Raw genomic sequence first — 17,489 nt, 5'->3', positions numbered from 1 at the left:
GACGTTACCATCTTGTTACCACACCATATATGACGTTACCAGCTTGTTACCACATCATATATGAAGTTACCATCTTGTTACCACACCATATATGACGTTACCATCTTGTTACCACATCATATATGACTTTACCAGCTTGTTACCACATTATATATGACGTTACCAGCTTGTTACCACATTATATATGACGTTACCATCATGTTACCACACCATATATGACGTTACCATCTTGTTACCACACCATATATGACGTTACCATCTTGTTACCACACCATATATGACGTCACCAGCCTCTTACCACACCATGTATGATCTTGTTACCACACTATATATGACGTTACGATCATGTTACCACACCATATATATGACCTAGTTACCACACCATATATGACCTGGTTACCACACCATGTACGATCATGTTGCCACACCATATATGACCTGGTTACCACACCATATATGACTTGGTTACCACACCATATATGACCTGGTTACCACACCATATATGACCTGGTTACCACACCATATATGACTTGGTTACCACAGCATATATGACCTGGTTACCACAGCATATATGACCTGGTTACCACACCATATATGACCTGGTTACCACACCATATATGACCTGGTTACCACACACTGTTATCATCACTATGTGCCAGGTAAGTGCTACCACCATTGGTCATGAACTTGTACCATTAAGATGTCTTCAGATATTCTGCAAAAGATAATATTCATATCATGGCCAGGAAGCCTTCCGCTGTGACCCAAATATTCCTGTGGGATATTCTCACATGACCTGATGTTATTAAGGAAGACCTTCACCTGCAATTCAATTAGTTCTTCGCCTCTGACTGCCTCTTACCTACGTGAGCCCTGGGAATCAGACAGTGCTGTACCACAGGTTCATGACACACGTACAGACAAACTCACATGTCTGGCCAACACTTATCATCACTACAGTACAATGGTAGTACACTACAGTACCCATTACTACAGTACAATGGTAGTACACTACAGTACCCGTTACTACAGTACAATGGTAGTACACTACAGTACCCGTTACTACAGTACAATGGTAGTACACTACAGTACCCGTTACTACAGTACAATGGTAGTACACTACAGTACCCGTTACTACAGTACAATGGTAGTACACTACAGTACCCGTTACTACAGTACAATGGTAGTACACTACAGTACCCGTTACTACAGTACAATGGTAGTACACTACAGTATCCGTTTACTACAGTACAATGTTAGTAACACTACAGTACCCGTTACTACAGTACAATGGTAGTCACTACAGCAGTATCACTACAGTATCGCGTTCACAGTACAATGGTAGTACACTACAGTACCCGTTACTACAGTACAATGGTAGTACACTACAGCATCCGCTACTACAGTATCTTGGTAGTACACTACAGTAACCATTACTACAGTGCCTTGGTAGTACACTACAGTAACCATTACTACAGTACCTTGGTAGTACACTACAGTAACCATTACTACAGTAACTTGGTAGTACACACAGTAACCATTACTACAGTACCTTTGCAGTACACTACAGTAACCATAACTACAGTACTTGTAGTACACTACAGTAACCATTACTACAGTACCATTGGTAGTACACTACAGTAACCATTACTACAGTACCTTGGTATACACTACAGTAACCATTACTACAGTACCTTGGGTAGTACACTACAGTAACCATCACTACAGTACCTTGGTAGTACACTACAGTAACCATCACTACAGTACCTTGGTAGTACACTACAGTAACCATTACTACAGTACCTTGGTAGTACACTACAGTAACCATTACTACAGTACCTTGGTAGTACACTACAGTAACCATTACTACAGTACCTTGGTAGTACACTACAGTAACCATCACTACAGTACCTTGGTAGTACACTACAGTAACCATCACTACAGTACCTTGGTAGTACACTACAGTAACCATCACTACAGTACCTTGGTAGTACACTACAGTAACCATCACTACAGTACCTTGGTAGTACACTACAGTAACCATCACTACAGTACCTTGGTAGTACACTACAGTAACCATCACTACAGTACCTTGGTAGTACACTACAGTAACCATCACTACAGTACCTTGGTAGTACACTACAGTAACCATCACTACAGTACCTTGGTAGTACACTACAGTAACCATCACTACAGTACCTTGGTAGTACACTACAGTAACCATCACTACAGTACCTTGGTAGTACACTACAGTAAGTACACTACAGTAACCATCACTACAGTACCTTGGTAGTACACTACAGTAACCATCACTACAGTACCTTGTAGTACACTACAGTAACCATTACTACAGTACCTTGGTAGTACACTACAGTAACCATACTACAGTACCTTGGTAGTACACTACAGTAACCATACTACAGTACCTTGGTAGTACACTACAGTAACCAAATATACTACAGTATACACTTGGTAGTACACTACAGTAACCATCACTACAGTACCTTGTAGTACACTACAGTAACCATCACTACAGTACCTTGGTAGTACACTACAGTAACCATCACTACAGTACCTTGGTAGTACACTACAGTAACCATCACTACAGTACCTTGGTAGTACACTACAGTAACCATCACTACAGTACCTTGGTAGTACACTACAGTAACCATCACTACAGTACCTTGGTAGTACACTACAGTAACCATTACTACAGTACCTTGGTAGTACACTACAGTAACCATCACTACAGTACCTTGGTAGTACACTACAGTAACCATTACTACAGTACCTTGGTAGTACACTACAGTAACCATCACTACAGTTCCTTGGTAGTACACTACAGTAACCATCACTACAGTACCTTGGTAGTACACTACAGCAACCATCACTACAGTACCTTGGTAGTACACTACAGTAACCATCACTACAGTACCTTGGTAGTACACTACAGCAACCACATTAACTACATTAAGTAATGTTTGTTTGTTCTTTCCGTGTTCTGTAATGATGAGTTTATTTTGAATATACCAACAGCTGTCCCATCAACACCGTTGTCCCATCAACACCGTTGTCCCATCAAGACTATTGTCCCATCAACACCGTTGTCCCATCAAGACTATTGTTCCATCAAGACTGTTGTCCCATCAAGACTATTGTCCCATCAAGACCGTTGTCCCATCAAAACTATTGTCCCATCAACATGGTTGTCCCATCAACAACGTTGTCCCATCAAGACTATTGTCCCATCGACACCGTTGTCCCATCAAGACTATTGTCCCATCAACACCGTTGTCCCATCAACACCGTTGTCCCATCAAGACTATTGTCACATCAACAACGTTGTCCCATCAAGACTATTGTCCCATCAACACCGTTGTCCCATCAAGACTATTGTCCCATCAAGACTATTGTCCCATCAACACCGTTGTCCCATCAAGACTATTGTCCCATCAAGACCGTTGTCCCATCAAGACTATTGTCACATCAACACCGTTTTCCCATCAAGACTATTGTCCCATCAAGACCGTTGTCCCATCAAGACTATTGTCCCATCAAGACCGTTGTCCCATCAACACTATTGTCCCATCAACACCGTTGTCCCATCAACACTATTGTCCCATCAACACCGTTGTCCCATCAAGACTATTGTCCCATCAACACCGTTGTCCCATCAACGACCGTTGTCCCATCAAGACTGTAGTCCCATCAAGACCGTTGTCCCATCAAGACTATTGTCCCATCAACACGGTTGTCCCATCAAGACTATTGTCCCATCAACACCGTTGTCCCATCACACACCGTTGTCCCATCAAGACTTTGTCCATCAAAACCGTTGTCCCATCAAGACTATCGTCCCATCAACACCGTTGTCCCATCAAGACTGTTGTCTCATCAAAACCGTTGTCCCATCAAGACTTGATCGTCCCATCAAGACTATTGTCCCATCAAGACCGTTGTCCCATCAACAACGTTGTCCCATCAAGACTTGTCCCATCAAGACCGTTCTCCCATCAAGACTATTGTCCCATCAACACCGTTGTCCCATCAAGACTATTGTCCCATCAACACCGTTGTCCCATCAAGACTATGTCCCATCAAGACTATTGTCCCATCAAACCGTTGTCCATCAAGACATTGTCCCATCAAGACCGTTGTTCCATCAAGACTATTGTCCCATCAACACCGTTGTCCCATCAACAACGTTGTCCCATCAAGACTTGTCCCATCAAGACTATTGTCCCATCAAGACCGTTGTCCCATCAAGACTATTGTCCCATCAACACGGTTGTCCCATCAAGACTATTGTCCCATCAACACCGTTGTCCCATCAACACCGTTGTCCCATCAAGACTGTTGTCTCATCAAAACCGTTGTCCCATCAAGACTATCGTCCCATCAACACCGTTGTCCCATCAAGACTATTGACCCATCAACACGTTGTCTCATCAAAACCGTTGTCCCATCAAGACTATTGTCCCATCAACACCGTTGTCCCATCAAGACTATGTCCCATCAACACCGTTGTCCCATCAAGACTGTCGTCCCATCAAGACTGTTGTCCCATCAAGACTTTGGTCCCATCAAGACTGTTGTCCCATCAACACCGTTGTCCCATCAAGACTGTTGTCCCATCAAGACTGTTGTCCCATCAAGACTGTTGTCCCATCAAGACTATTGTCCCATCAACACCGTTGTCCCACAAACTTGTCCAACACGTTGTCCCATCAAGCTGATTGTCCCATCAAGCAACGTTGTCCCATCAACGTGACTATTGTCCCATCAAGACTGTTGTCCCATCAAGACTGTTGTCCCATCAGACATGTTAAACGTTGTCCCATCAAGACTGTTGTCCCATCAAGACTATTGTCCCATCAACACCGTTGTCCCATCAACACCGTTGTCCCATCAAGACCGTTGTCCCATCAAGACTGTTGTCCCATCAAGAGTGTTGTCCCATCAAGAGTGTTGTCCCATCAAGAGTATTGTCCCATCAACACCGTTGTCCCATCAACACCGTTGTCCCATCAAGACTGTTGTCCATCAACACCGTTGTCCCATCAAGACTATTGTCCCATCAAGACTATTGTCCCATCAACACCGTTGTCTCATCAAGACTGTTGTCCCATCAACACCGTTGTCCCATCAAGACTGTTGTCCCATCAAGACTGTTGTCCCATCAAGACTGTTGTCCCAGCAAGTACTTTGCCCATCAAGATGTCGCGCCCATGTCGGACTGTTGGTCAATAGACCAAGTACTCCATAAGATGACGCTTTGTCCAATCACCAGTTGTCCACAAGGACCTGTCCCATCAAGATATTGTCCTATCAACACCGTTTCCATCATAACGTTGTCCCATCAAGACCTATGTCCATCAAGACCTGTTGTCCATCCAAGACTATTGTCCCATCAAGATATTGTCCATCAAGACTATTGTCCCATCAAGACCGTTGTCCCATCAAGACTATGTCCCATCAAACCGTGTCCCATCAAGACTATTGTCCCATCAAACCGTTGTCCACAATCCTAGTATGCACCAGGATAATCTAGTACACAAGTAGTCTGTCCCATCAAGATATTGTCCATCAACCAGTTGTCCTATACAACCAAGATATTCCAGTCAACAAGATAAGTCCTATACAACCAAGATATCCTATACAACCAAGATAATCCTCAGTACAACCAAGGTATAATCCTAGTACCATCCAAGGATAATCCTAGTACAACCAAGTAAACCTAGTACACCAAGATAATCCTAGTACAACCAAGGATAATCCTTGTACCACCAAGGATATTCCTATCACCAAGGATTTCCTATCACAGGGATAATCCTAGTACAACCAAGATAACCTAGTACAACCAAGGTAAACCTAGTACATCCAAGGATAATCCTAGTACAACCAAGGATAATCTGTCACAAACCAAGGATAATCCTAGTCAACCAAGGATAATCCTGTACACACAAGATAATCCTAGTACAACAAGGATAATCCTAGTACAACAAGGATAATCCTAGTACAACCAAGGATATCCTAGTCACCAATAATCCTAGTACAACCAAGGTAATCCTAGTACAACCAAGGATATCTAGTACAACCATCAAGGATAATCCTAGTACAACCAAGGATAATCCTAGTACAACCAAGATAATCCTATACAACCAAGGATTCCTAGTACAACAAGGATAATCCTAGTACAACCAAGGATAATCCTAGTACAACCAGATAATCCTAGTACAACAAGGTAATCTAGTACAACAAGGATAATCCTAGTACAACCAAGGATAATCCTAGTTACACCAAGGATAAACTAGTACACCAAGATAATCCTGTACAACCAATAAACCTAGTTCAACCAAGATAATCCTAGTACCAACCAAGATAATCCTAGTACAACAAGGATAATCCATACAACCAAGGATAATCCTAGTACCCAAGATAATCCTAGTACAACCAAGATTATCCAGTACAACCAATATAATCCTAGTACAACCAAGGATTAACCTAGTACATACCAAGATTAATCCTAGTACAACCAAGGATAATCCTAGTACAACCAAGATAATCCTAGTACAACCAAGGTTAATCCTAGTACAACCAAGGATAATCCTAGTACAACCAAGGATAATCCTAGTACAACCAAGGATAATCCTAGTACAACCAAGGATAATCCTAGTACAACCAAGGATAATCCTAGTACAACCAAGGATAATCCTAGTACAACCAAGGATAATCCTAGTACAACCAAGGATAATCCTAGTACAACCAAGGATAATCCTAGTACAACCAAGGATAATCCTAGTACAACCAAGGATAATCCTAGTACAACCAAGGATAATCCTAGTACAACCAAGGATAATCCTAGTACAACCAAGGATAATCCTAGTACAACCAAGGATAATCCTAGTACAACCAAGGATAATCCTAGTACAACCAAGGATAATCCTAGTACAACCAAGGATAATCCTAGTACAACCAAGGATAATCCTAGTACAAACCAAGGATAATCCTAGTACAACCAAGGATAATCCTAGTACAACCAAGGATAATCCTAGTACAACCAAGGATAATCCTAGTACAACCAAGGATAATCCTAGTACAACCAAGGATAATCCTAGTACAACCAAGGATAATCCTAGTACAACCAAGGATAATCCTAGTACAACCAAGGATAATCCTAGTACAAACCAAGATAATCCTAGTACAACCAAGGATAATCCTAGTACAACCAAGGATAATCCTAGTACAACCAAAGATAATCCTAGTACAACCAAGGATAATCCTAGTACAACCAAAGATAATCCTAGTACAACCAAGGATAATCCTAGTACAACCAAGGATAATCCTAGTACAACCAAGGATAATCCTAGTACAACCAAAGATAATCCTAGTACAACCAAGATAATCCTAGTACAACCAAGGATAATCCTAGTACAACCAAGGATAATCCTAGTACAACCAAGGATAATCCTAGTACAACCAAGGATAATCCTAGTACAACCAAGGATAATCCTAGTACAACCAAGGATAATCCTAGTACAACCAAGGATAATCCTAGTACAACCAAGGATAATCCTAGTACAACCAAGGATAATCCTAGTACAACCAAGGATAATCCTAGTACAACCAAGGATTATCCTAGTACAACCAAGGATAATCCTAGTACAACCAAGGATAATCCTAGTACAACCAAGGATAATCCTAGTACAACCAAGGATAATCCTAGTACAACCAAGGATAATCCTAGTACAACCAAGGATAATCCTAGTACAACCAAGGATAATCCTAGTACAACCAAGGATAATCCTAGTACAACCAAGGATAATCCTAGTACAACCAAGGATAATCCTAGTACAACCAAGGATAATCCTAGTACAACCAAGGATAATCCTAGTACAACCAAGGATAATCCTAGTACAACCAAGGATTATCCTAGTACAACCAAGGATAATCCTAGTACAACCAAGGATAATCCTAGTACAACCAAGGATTATCCTAGTACAACCAAGGATAATCCTAGTACAACCAAGGGTAATCCTAGTACAACCAAGGATAATCCTAGTACAACCAAGGATAATCCTAGTACAACCAAGGATAATCCTAGTACAACCAAGGACAATCCTAGTACAACCAAGGATAATCCCAGTACAACCAAGGATAATCCTAGTACAAGCAAGGATAATCCTAGTACAACCAAGGATAATCCTAGTGCAACCAAGGATAATCCTAGTATAACCAAGGATAATCCTAGTACAAGCAAGGATTATCCTAGTACAACCAAGGATAATCCTAGTACAACCTAGGGTAATCCTAGTACAACCAAGGATAATCCTAGTACAACCAAGGGTAATCCTAGTACAACCAAGGATAATCCTAGTACAAGCATGGATAATCCTAGTACAACCAAGGATAATCCTAGTACAACCAAGGGTAATCCTAGTACAACCAAGGATAATCCTAGTACAACCAAGGATAATCCTAGTACAACCAAGGATAATCCTAGTACAACCAAGGGTAATCCTAGTACAACCAAGGATAATCCTAGTACAACCAAGGATAATCCTAGTACAACCAAGGGTAATCCTAGTACAAGCAAGGATAATCCTAGTACAAGCAAGGATAATCCTAGTACAAGCAAGGATAATCCTAGTACAACCAAGGGTAATCCTAGTACAACCAAGGATAATCCTAGTACAACCAAGGGTAATCCTAGTACAACCAAGGATAATCCTAGTACAAGCAAGGATAATCTTCTACCTCATTGTGTTGTCTCAATGTGTGAGTCAGGTATGTATGAGTAGTTCAGACGATGTGTACGTGAAGATGGACGTGATATGTGAGGTGTGTACAGATGAGTCAATACAATCACATGCAACAACACACATTTAGGGTCACATGCTACAACACACATGTAGGGTCACATGCTACAACACACATGTAGGGTCACATGCTATAACACTCATGTAGGGTCACATGCTACAACACACATGTAGGGTCACATGCTACAACACACATGTAAGGTCATATGCTACAACACACATGTAGGGTCACATGCTACAACACACATGTAGGGTCATATGCTACAACACACATGTAGGGTCACATGCTACAACACACATGTAGGGTCATATGCTACAACACACATGTAGGGTCACATGCTACAACACACATGTAGGGTCACATGCTACAACACACATGTAGGGTCACATGCTACAACACACATGTAGGGTCACATGCTACAACACACATGTAGGGTCATATGCTACAACACACATGTAGGGTCACATGCTACAACACACATGTAGGGTCATATGCTACAACACACATGTAGGGTCACATGCTACAACACACATGTAGGGTCACATGCTACAACACACATGTAGGGTCACATGCTACAACACACATGTAGGGTCACATGCTATAACACTCATGTAGGGTCACATGCTACAACACACATGTAGGGTCACATGCTACAACACACATGTAGGGTCATATGCTACAACACACATGTAGGGTCACATGCTACAACACACATGTAGGGTCATATGCTACAACACACATGTAGGGTCACATGCTACAACACACATGTAGGGTCATATGCCACAACACACATGTAGGGTCACATGCTACAACACACATGTAGGGTCACATGCTACAACACACATGTAGGGTCATATGCTACAACACACATGTAGGGTCACATGCTACAACACACATGCAGGGTCACATGCTACAACACACATGTAGGGTCACATGCTACAATACACATGTAGGGTCACATTATGAGGAAGTATGATGGAGGAAGAAGTGTGAGGATACATTATGAGGAGGTATGGTGGAGAAGGAAGTGTGAGGGCAGTGAGGGATGATGTTATTATGATGTGGACATCAACATTAACACATGAGGACTTGGTGTCTATGTTACTCTGTATCACATGTGATATCTAGGAGGATGTTCTCTCATGTTGTTTGTTTGTTTGTTTGTTTATCAGTACGTTCGTAAACAAGCAATAAACAAAAACATACATTACCTCCAGAAGCCAGGCAGGGATGTGTGTCTGCAAGAGATGAACAATGAAATGTTAGAACAACAGTTGGATAGTTAATTATTATACATCAGCCTGAACTAACACTGAACACACGTTACCACACACCACCCATCACCACCCATCACCACACATCACCACCGATCACTACACACACCACCTATCACCACACACTATTCCTCATCACACACCAGGCATTATCACACACCAGGCATTATCACACACCAGGCATCACCACACACCAGGCATCATCACACACCAGGCATTATCACACACCAGGCATCATCACACAACCAGGCATCATCACACACCAGGCATCACCACATACCAGGCATCATCACACACCAGGCATCATCACACACCAGGCATCATCACACAACCAGGTATCATCACACATCAGGCATCATCACACACCAGGCATCATCACACACCAGGCATCACCACACACCAGGCATCACCACACACCAGACATCATCACACACCAGGCATCATCACACACCTGGCATCATCACACACCAGGCATCACCACATACCAGGCATCATCACACACCAGGCATCATCACACACCAAGCATCACACACACCAGCATCACACACACCAGGCATCATCACACACCAGGCATCATCACACACCAGGCATCACCACACACCAGGCATCATCACACACCAGGCATCATCACACACCAGGCATCACCACACACCAGGCATCATCACACACCAGGCATCATCACACACCAGGCATCACCACACACCAGGCATCATCACACACCAGGCATCACCACACACCAGGCATCACCACACACCAGGCATCATCACACACCAGGCATCATCACACACCAGGCATCATCACACACCAGGCATCACCACACACCAGGCATCATCACACACCAGGCATCATCACACACCAGGCATCATCACACACCAGGCATCACCACACACCAGGCATCATCACACACCAGGCATCACACACACCAGGCATCCACATACCAGGCATCACCACACACCAGGCATCACACACATCCAGGCATCATCACACACCAGGCATCATCACACACCAGGCATCACCACACACCAGGCATCACCACACACCAGGCATCACCACACACCAGGCATCACCACACACCAGGCATCATCACACACCAGGCATCATCACACACCAGGCATCACCACACACCAGGCATCATCACACACCAGGCATCACACACACCAGGCATCACCACACACCAGGCATCATCACACACCAGGCATCACCATACACACCAGGCATCATCCACACACCAGGCATCACCACACACCAGGCATCATCACACACCAGGCATCACCACACACCAGGCATCATCACACACCAGGCATCACACACACCAGGCATCATCACACACCAGGCATCACCACACACCAGGCATCACCACACACCAGGCATCATCACACACCAGGCATCACCACATACCAGGCATCATCACACACCAGGCATCACCACACACCAGGCATCATCACACACCAGGCATCACCACATACCAGGCATCACCACACACCAGGCATCACCACACACCAGGCATCACCACACACCAGGCATCACACACACCAGGCATCATCACACACCAGGCATCACCACACACCAGGCATCACCACACACCAGGCATCACCACACACCAGGCATCACCACACACCAGGCATCACCACACACCAGGCATCATCACACACCAGGCATCATCACACACCAGGCATCACCACACACCAGGCATCACCACATACCAGGCATCACCACACACCAGGCATCACCACACACCAGGCATCACCACACACCAGGCATCACCACACACCAGGCATCATCACACACCAGGCATCACCACACACCAGGCATCATCACACACCAGGCATCACCACATACCAGGCATCATCACACACCAGGCATCACCACATACCAGGCATCACCACACACCAGGCATCACCACACACCAGGCATCACCACACACCAGGCATCACCACACACCAGGCATCACCACATACCAGGCATCACCACACACCAGGCATCACCACACACCAGGCATCACCACACACCAGGCATCACCACACACCAGGCATCACCACATACCAGGCATCACCACACACCAGGCATCACCACATACCAGGCATCATCACACACCAGGCATCATCACACACCAGGCATCACCACATACCAGGCATCACCACACACCAGGCATCACCACACACCAGGCATCATCACACACCAGGCATCACCACACACCAGGCATCACCACATACCAGGCATCATCACACACCAGGCATCACACACACCAGGCATCACCATACACACCAGGCATCACCATACACACCAGGCATCACCACACACCAGGCATCATCACACACCAGGCATCATCCACACACCAGGCATCACCACACACCAGGCATCATCACACACCAGGCATCACCACACACCAGGCATCAGCACACACCAGGCATCACACACACCAGGCATCACCACACACCAGGCATCATCACACACCAGGCCCACTCATGCATCATCACATACCAGGCATCATCACACACCAGGCATCACCACACACCAGGCATCATCACACACCAGGCATCATCACACACCAGGCATCACCACATACCAGGCATCACCACTACAGGCATACCACACACCAGCATCATCCACATCCAGGCATCACACACACACTGCATCAATACCAGGCATATCACACACTCAGGAAATCACCACACGTACCAGTGCATCATACCACAGCATCACACTACCAAGCATCACACACCCCAGGCATCATCACAACCAGCATCACACACACCAGGACTATATACCCACACTGATACTGACATACCACATCATCATGACCTGCATCATACCACACACGTATGCATGATAAACCACAAATCATGACAGGCATATACACACACTATGATGATATACCACATCGGACTGATCACCACACGACAGGATACCACAATCGGCGATATACCACACTACAGTATCACCACACACAGGATCACCACACCAGCATATACCACAACTGGACTGATCAACCACACAATGGATCACACCACATCAGGCTGATATCACCACATCACTTACCATGCTATCACAACCAGCATCTCGACACGTGATATCACCACACAGGCATGCATCACAACCCACACACACCAGGACGGATATCCACACACGTACATGATCACCACAACTGACGCATCATACCACACGATATACAGCATAACACAACGACGGCATACACACTATACTTATGATCACCACATCGGACTGATATACCACACAGTCATTAGATATCACCACATCTACGTGCATACCACACTGTATGTAGATATACCACATCTGGACAGTGATATACCACAACTGTATATGATCTACCACGATCGACATGATATACCACACTTAGATGATATACCACATCTGGACGGAATACCACACGTATATAATATACCACACACATGACGTGATATACCACACTGGTATAAATGATATACACATCAGGACGTGATACCACACGTTGAATATCACACAGGATAACTACCAGGATACCACGATCAGACGGATCTACCACACATGTATGAATAAGCATCCACGACGGACTGAATACCACACACATAAGTTGATATACCACATCGACGGATATACCACACTATGATCATACACATCTGAGTCATCACCACACAGTAATTACGGATACCACAATCAGGCTAACAAATACCACAACTGTATGTACAATACCACATCATGGAACGGCTATCACCACATGATGTATTACCACACTGGACGATATACACATGTATGCTATGGTACCACATCTGCGTGAATACAACAACTGTATGTATGATATACCACGATCTGGACGTGATATACCACACTGTATGTATGATATACCACAATCTGGACGTGATATACCACACTGTATGTATGATATACCACGATCTGGACGTGATATACCACACTGTATGTATGATATACCACGATCTGGACGTGATATACCACACTGTATGTATGATATACCACATCTGGACGTGATATACCACACTGTATGTATGATATACCACGATCTGGACGTGATATACCACACTGTATGTATGATATACCACAATCTGACGTGATATACCACACTGTATGTATGATATACCACGATCTGGACGTGATATACCACACTGTATGTATGATATACCACGATCTGGACGTGATATACCACACTGTATGTATGATATACCACGATCTGGACGTGATATACCACACTGTATGTATGATATACCACGATCTGGACGTGATATACCACACTGTATGTATGATATACCACGATCTGGACGTGATATACCACACTGTATGTATGATATACCACGATCTGGACGTGATATACCACACTGTATGTATGATATACCACAATCAGGACGTGATATACCACACTGTATGTATGATATACCACGATCTGGACGTGATATACCACACTGTATGTATGATATACCACAATCTGGACGTGATATACCACACTGTATGTATGATATACCACGATCTGGACGTGATATACCACACTGTATGTATGGTATACCACAATCTGGACGTGATATACCACACTGTATGTATGATATACCACTATCTGGACGTGATATACCACACTGTATGTATGATATACCACGATCTGGACATGATATACCACACTGTATGTATGGTATACCACAATCAGGACGTGATATACCACACTGTATGTATTATATACCACGATCTGGACGTGATATACCACACTGTATGTATGATATACCACAATCTCGACGTGATATACCACACTGTATGTATGATATACCACGATCTGGACGTGATATACCACACTGTATGTATGATATACCACAGTCTGGACGTGATATACCACACTGTATGTATGATATACCACGATCTGGACGTGATATACCACACTGTATGTATGATATACCACAATCTGGACGTGATATACCACACTGTATGTATGATATACCACAATCTGGACGTGATATACCACACTGTATGTATGATATACCACGACCTGGACGTGATATACCACACTGTATGTATGGTATACCACAATCTGGACGTGATATACCACACTGTATGTATGATATACCACGATCTGGACGTGATATACCACACTGTATATATGATATACCACGATCTGGACGTGATACACCACACTGTATGTATGGTATACCACGATCTGGACGTGATATAACACACTGTATGTATGGTATACCACAATCTGGACGTGATATACCACTTTTTGCATTATATGCCACTCTTCCTGCATGACTTACCACACTCTGTGTGTCATATGACACTTTTCGCATGATATACAAACTTATGACATGACAAAGCACACTCCCACTATGACATACCACACTCTGCATGACACACCATATTCTCTTTATGACGCCATACTCTCTATAATATAACACATTATGTATGACATACCACGCCTTATGTATGACATACCACGCCTTATGTATGACATACCACGCCTTATGTATGACATACCACAGCCTGCATGACATCCCACACTCTTTGCATGACATATTACCACAACAAATTTAACATATAATTCATCAGTGTACATATCATATTCATCAGTGTACATATCCTATTCATCAGTGTACATATCATATTCATCTTCACAAAGCTTCACATCAATTTGTTTATCTATATTATTTGTTCAACATAAACAAAGATAAACAAATCTTTCTCAACTGCCAACATGAGGGAGTCATACTGACCTGCCAACATGAACGAGTCATACTGACCTGCCAACATGAACGAGTCATAATGACCTGCCAACATGAACGAGTCATACTGACCTGCCAACATGAACGAGTCATACTGACCTGCCAACATGAACGAGTCTTACTGACCTGCCAACATGAACGAGTCTTACTGACCTGCCAACATGAGCGAGTCATACTGACCTGCCAACATGAACGAGTCTTACTGACCTGCCAACATGAGCGAGTCATACTGACCTGCCAACATGAACGAGTCTTACTGACCTGCCAACATGAATGAGTCTTACTGACCTGCCAACATGAACGAGTCTTACTGACCTGCCAACATGAGGGAGTCATACTGACCTGCCAACATGAGCGAGTCATACTGACCTGCCAACATGAGGGAGTCATACTGACCTGCCAACATGAACGAGTCATACTGACCTGCCAACATGAACGAGTCATACTGACCTGCCAACATGAACGAGTCACACTGACCTGCCAACATGAACGAGTCTTACTGACCTGCCAACATGAGGGAGTCATACAGACCTGCCAACATGAACGAGTCATACTGACCTGCCAACATGAACGAGTCATACTGACCTGCCAACATGAGGGAGACATACTGACCTGCCAACATGAACGAGTCATACTGACCTACCAACATGAACGAGTCACACTGACCTGCCAACATGAACGAGTCTTACTGACCTGCCAACATGAACGAGTCACACTGACCTGCCAACATGAACGAGTCTTACTGACCTGCCAACATGAACGAGTCATACTGACCTGCCAACATGAGGGAGTCATACTGACCTGCCAACATGAACGAGTCATACTGACCTGCCAACATGAACGAGTCATACTGACCTGCCAACATGAACGAGTCATACTGACCTGCCAACATGAGGGAGTCATACTGACCTGCCAACATGAGGGAGTCATACTGACCTGCCAACATAAGGGAGTCATACTGACCTGCCAACATGAGCGAGTCACACTGACTTGCCAACATGAGCGAATCACACTGACCATGCCAACATGAACGGAGTCTAGACTGACCTGCCAACATGAGGGAGTCATACTGACCTGCCTACATGAGGAGGTCCATACTGACCTGCCACATGAGCGAGACCATACTGACCCTGCCAACATAAGGGAGTCATACTGACCTGCCAACATGAGCGAGTCACACTGGACCTGGCCACCATGAGCGAATCACTCTGACCTCGCCAACATGAACGAGTCATACAGACCTGCCAACAGAGGGAAGTCATACTGACCTGCCAACATGAGGGAGTCCATACTGACCTGCCAACATAGAGCGAGTCATACTGGACCTGCCAACATGAGCGAGTCATACTGACCTGCCAAAATGAGGGAGATCATACTGACCTGCCACATGAGCCGAGTCATACTGACCTGCCAACATGAGCGAGTCACACTGACCTGCCACATGAGGGAGTCATGCACTCACTCAGGGTGCATGAGAACCGTCTTGTACACACAACAGGGTTCATGAGGAACCGTCATGCACACACACAGGGTTCATGAGAACCGTCATGCACACACACAGGGTTCATGAGAACCGTCATGCACACACAGCACAGGGTTCATGAGAACCGTCATGCACACACACAGGGTTCATGAGAACCGTCATGCACACACACAGGGGTCATGAGAACCGTCATGCACACAC

General features: G+C 44.3%; 1 protein-coding gene across 1 annotated transcript in view; it reads right to left on the bottom strand.

Annotated features, from left to right (window-relative positions):
* The window catches only part of LOC139748635 (uncharacterized), a 707,069-nt gene that overhangs the window by 359,989 nt on the left and 329,591 nt on the right, over positions 1-17,489 (bottom strand). Inside the window, exon 2 of the mRNA XM_071661839.1 lies at positions 10,032-10,058. The gene's annotated coding sequence lies outside the window, so the exon portion shown is untranslated. The remainder of the gene's footprint in view (positions 1-10,031; positions 10,059-17,489) is intronic.

The sequence above is a fragment of the Panulirus ornatus genome, chromosome 5 (genome assembly GCF_036320965.1).
Source record: "Panulirus ornatus isolate Po-2019 chromosome 5, ASM3632096v1, whole genome shotgun sequence".
In the NCBI taxonomy this organism is placed as follows: Eukaryota; Metazoa; Arthropoda; class Malacostraca; order Decapoda; family Palinuridae; genus Panulirus; species Panulirus ornatus.
This window is presented reverse-complemented; position numbering and strand designations above follow the sequence as displayed.